The 5528-nt window shown below is 36.4% G+C and overlaps 1 pseudogene; it reads right to left on the reverse strand.

The window, feature by feature from the left end:
• Window positions 1-4625: 4625 nt before the first annotated feature.
• LOC115032912 lies at window positions 4626-4721 on the reverse strand (annotated as a pseudogene).
• Window positions 4722-5528: the final 807 nt, after the last annotated feature.

Here is a 5528-nt window from a genome sequence, read left to right on the forward strand (position 1 = left end):
ATTTGCTTCTCTTACTTCTCAGAGGTTCATCTTTATTTTTTGAGACTCTTGATAATTAATTTAGGCCTTCCTCTACATTTCATCCCTCTGTGACATACTGCTTGTGATGTAGTTAAAAACTTGAATCTCTCAAGCCTCCTAATGTGTGCTTTTCACAACACATCTTTCAATCCTCTCACTTCTCCTCTCCCAAATGAAGAACTAGAAGCTGTTGTTAACAGTCCATTGTTGGCAAATTTGTCTCAATATGAAGATGTCCACTAACATGTTTGCTAAATTAAGGGTACAATCCACATAGAACTTATGTACCTCTTTGCTTTCCATCTCCAGTTTTTTTTTAATTTTTTATTTTTTTTAATTTTTAATATTTTTTTATTACGTATTTTCCTCAATTACATTTCCAATGCTATCCCAAAAGTCCCCCATGCCCTCCCCCACACTTCCTTACCCACCCATTCCCATTTTTTTTTGGCCCTGGTGTTCCCCTGTACTGAGGCATATAAAGTTTGTGTGTCCAATGGGCCTCTCTTTCCAGTGATGGCCTACTAGGCCATCTTTCGATACATATGCAGCTAGAGACAAGAGCTCCGGGGTACTGGTTAGTTCATCATGTTGTTCCAACTATAGGGTTGCAGATCCCTTTAGCTCCTTGGGTACTTTCTCTAGCTTCTCCATTGGGAGCCCTGTGATCCATCCAATAGCTGACTGTGAGCATCCACTTCTGTGTTTGCTAGGCCCCGGCATAGTCTCACAAGAGACAGCTATATCTGGGTCCTTTCAGCAAAATCTTGCTAGTGTATGCAATGGTGTCAGCATTTGGAAGCTGATTATGGGATGGATCCCTGGATATGGCAGTCTCCAGTTTTTTAAATGCAACATATTTCAAAATGCATTACTTTTTGTGAATATTTTGAGAACAATTCAAGGAAAGTGTCTATGCCTGATATCCTCTGCTTTCCTAACACTGACTTTACAGAAGATCAAGTTAAGATTCCAAAAGAGAAGTTTTCTATAGGATCACAAGGACCATAGATGCCATTTTAGCAAACATACAGCAACATTTTGAAACTTAGAGACCACAAAATATATGAACTTTTGTTGGAAAGCCTGCTTATGATCCTATATATTAAAACATAAACCTCGGTGCATATGATTTCCTAGAGACTTTCAGTCTGTAGAAAATGCCTGATTTACTTGATGAGAAGATTCAATACTAAAACCTATCATAGTGAATGACTTCCTGTGAACAATTTAGAGCCTCATATGGGAAGCATACACAGGTTCTGAAACAGAGAAAAACGTTTATATCAGCATAAAATATCTCATAATTTGAGGTAAGTAAATAACCTATGATTGTACACATATTTTATAAATATAGTGTTGTTCTTGCCACATATTATGGATAATGTGAGATTTTTCTTTTAAGTGGTTTAAGGACAAGTATAGGTAAATTACATTTATTTTAAGAAAAGTAAAACAGGATTATTCCTGTTGTGTAAATTTATCATACTCAACTGTTTTTCTTGAAATATCAAAAATAACGAAGACAAAATATTATGAAATGTTTCTATATTTACTAATGCATCTTTCCTTGACTACATTAGTCATGTTGAAATATGACAACCTGCCATTATTATACTGTTATGAAAAGAGTGCTAACTCTTATGAACTTTAAACTCAAGACTGTGTCTCTTTCCCATAGTATTTGTCTGCTATAGAAGGTCCAGAGTAATGGAATAGCTCATTCCTAGAGAAAACAGAGTTCTCATAGGAAGAGAAAACACATTAGAAAAGCACATTTGCATCCTTAAATTTTCTGTTAAAATGTAGCACATTACTTCTGCTCATGCTACATGAGCTAAGAACCATTTTTCCTACACCTGAGCTACACTGTGGAGAATGATAGGATGTTCTTTGGTGTGGTGCATTGCAAATATGAATGCTAAACTAGGGTCTTTTAGTATTGACCTCGCCTATTCCCTCAAATTAAATAACTACTTCTTGCAGCACATGTTATATAGGTTTTCCCCCAAAATTTAGAGGTTTGTTTTCACTAAATAATAGAATAACAACAGCAGTAAACACACACAGACATGTATGGAGAAGAATCAGCTTATATCAGGGATCCCATACCTCCATTTGGTCTTACTATATGAATTTATGCCTCAAGTGAATACTTGTATACAATATGTTTACCATATAAATATGAACACTTTTAATTAATATATAATTCATTACTTAATTATAAAAACAATTTGATTTATCTCCATTGACATTTTATGATTATTTCAATATTGTCTATTCATCTCTGAAAATAACCATTGCTGTTCAGCAAAAGGCAACTTCATTTGTTCTTCTTGAATTTAGTATGCATTATGAGCATATCTAACACATTCTGGTATATCTTATACAAAGCACAATTATCATGAAGGCCAGAAATATGTTTATTCTACTTAAAGACTACTCAAAGTATGTATAACCTGAGAAACTTTTCAAGAAGAAAGTAGACCAAAGTGTGGATACTTCATTCCTTCTTAGATTGGGGAACAAAATACCCATGGAAGGAGTTACAGAGACAAAGTTCAGAGCTGAGACAGAAGGGAAGGACCATCCAGAAACTCTTATTTTAGCATTCCTTCTTCATGGTAATTTTTATTGCTTTCAAAATTTGTTACAAAAGTTGTAATTTCCAAATGGTCATTTTAGAATCTATCTTAATTCTGTTCAAGCTTTGAGGCATGAAACAGTTTCTGAATAATTGCATAGCTGCAAGAATATGGAAGATCAGTATAGACAAAGGGCAGATATTCACCAACAAAGAGAAATGTAAATCTCTAAGCTAGACAGCTTTATATGCTTTTAATAAATTTGGTTCATTTTGGCAGGTAAAAATTTCTATTTATTAATATTTTAATTGAGTTTTTGAAATTTAGGACATTAAAGGCTTTTAGCAAAATTAAAGTTAGAACAAGTGCTAACTTTAACTGTCTCCTACAAAATCAAGTAATTGACATAGTAAAGGAGTCTGCTATAACACCTAGAGACACACAAACAGGGAGATATATTTAGGACTACTGGAAACACAACAATCAGATAACGTGTTTAATCTAGGATAGAAAAAAATAAACTGCAAAACATGCATACAAAAGCATAAGACATCACAGTAAAAATGAATTAGGGTTAGTTTGCCAACATTTTCTACAAAGTTCTAATCATAGACATGGTAGCAGAAGCGTAGACAAGAATCCAGGAAATATTCTTGCATCCTTTGGATATGGATGTTCTAACTGCTCTCCATGCTCTATTCCCTCAAGGCTGTCTCACAGTCTGTTTCATACATGGATAGATTAACACCAGTGACAAAATCTCCCAAGAAGACACCCCAGGATGAATACAAGTGTGTTAAGGCTGATATTTCAGGATAGGATGCCTAGGATTACAGAGATGATATTGCAGGTTTGAATGCAATCATTTACTCTCTCAGAGTATTTCAAACCCTTAAATAAAAATGATTCCAAGAGAAGTACTATAATTCCTGATGTGTTCTTAAAATAATAAAAATTAAGTGAAATCCATGCAAACATCTGTTCATTTAATCATGTTCCCCAATCCTAAAAAGAGTAAAGCACGTTTTAATGATGACCAAAAGCCCATAAGAAAACAGCAAGCCAGGCCAGTGTTCTTTGGGTAATTGCTCATTGCAGTGAGGCATAAGACCTATTTTTAGTGAACTGAAGCCCGAAAAGCATTTGTTAGGAGAGACTAATGTGAACATATTAATGTGTCAAAAAGAAGTAGTATACATGATGCATGTCTTTAAAAATAGGAATACTGACAAGTAATGAAGCAGAAATTTTATAGTTCAGGAAAAGAGTGTCAAGCAGTTGCTGAATTTAACATTGATCTAGCAAACATTCATCAAGTGTCCATTATTTTTCCAGGCACTCCACTAAATACTGAAGATTCAGCAATAAACAAAGCAGTTGGGAGCCCACGGTCACGCGATGTAGCACTTAATACAAACGTTAGCACTGTACAGAATAAAGGAGGTGCTGGAGCACCAGCTCACTGCAAACTGGGGAATTTTCAACTACATCTAATGCATCAGGAAACACTACTCCTACAGAGTGTTATATGAGGTTTTTTTTGTTATTGTTTTGTTTTGGTTTTGGTTTGGTTTGGTTTTTTGAGGCAGGGTTTCTCTGTATAACCCTGGCTGTCCTGGAACTCACTCTGTAGACCAGTCTGGCCTCGAACTCAGAAATCCTCCTGCTTCTGCCTCCCAAGTGCTGGGATTAAAGGTGTGCACCACCACTGCCTGATGAGAAATTTTTAAATATTAGTTATTTGACATTAAAGGCCAATGAAAGAAATGGAGATGAGGAGGGATACAGAAAAAATTATCATTCCAGAATGATACTCCATGAACACAAAAGAGAATAAATAAATGGAGCAGACCTGGAATCTACAATTTTGGGTAAGACATGAACATCATTATTGAAAACTTATCAGAGCTGTTGGTGAACAGTGAAATTATTTGAGATACATTGATGTTAGCTCTTCTTTAAAGATCCGGTAGTACTTAGCAGTGAATCTCTTTAGTTGTGGGCGTATTTTTTTATCTTAAAGACTATTGATTTGCGTGTCATCCTTGCGCAGGGGCCATGCTAATCTTCTCTGTATCGTTCCAATTTTAGTATATGTGCTGCTGAAGCGAGCACTGAATTTATGAAATTCCTAGGCAAATGGATGGATCTGGAGGGCATCATTCTGAGTGAGGTAACATATTCACAAGGGAACTCACACAATATGTACTCATTTATAAGTGGATATTAGTCCAAAAACTTAGGATACCCAAGATATAAGATACAATTTGCTAAACGCATGAAACTCAAGAAGAATGAAGACCAAAGTGTGGACACTGTGCCCCTTCTTAGAATTGGGAACAAAACACCCAGGGAAGGAGCTACAGAGACAAAGTTCGTAGCTGTGATGAAAGGATGGACCATTTAGAGACTGCTGTATCCAGGGATCCATCCCATTATCAGCTTCTAAACGCTGACACCATTGTATACACTAGCAAGATTCTGCTGAAAGGACCCAAATATAGCTGTCTCTTGTGAGACGATGCCAGGGCCTAGCAAACACAGGAGTGGATGCTCACAGTCAGCTATTGGATGTGTCACAGGGCTCCCAATGGAGAAGCTAGAGAAAGTACCCAAGGAGCTAAAGGGATCTGCAACCCTATTGTTGGAACAACATGATGTACTAACCAGAACCCCGGAGCTCTTGTCTCTAGCTGCATATGTATCGAAAGATGGCCTAGTCGGCCATCAATGGAAAGAGAGGCCCATTGGACTTGCAAACTTTATATGCCCCAATATAGGGGAATGCCAGGGCCAAAAGAATGGGAATGGTGGGGTAGGGAAGTGGGGGGCGCTATGGGGGACTTTTGGGATAGCATTGGAAATGTAATTGAGGAAAATATGTAATAAAAATATTAAAAATTTAAAAAAAGACTATTGATG

The sequence above is a fragment of the Mus caroli genome, chromosome 12, assembly GCF_900094665.2.
Source record: "Mus caroli chromosome 12, CAROLI_EIJ_v1.1, whole genome shotgun sequence".
NCBI lineage: Eukaryota > Metazoa > Chordata > Mammalia > Rodentia > Muridae > Mus > Mus caroli.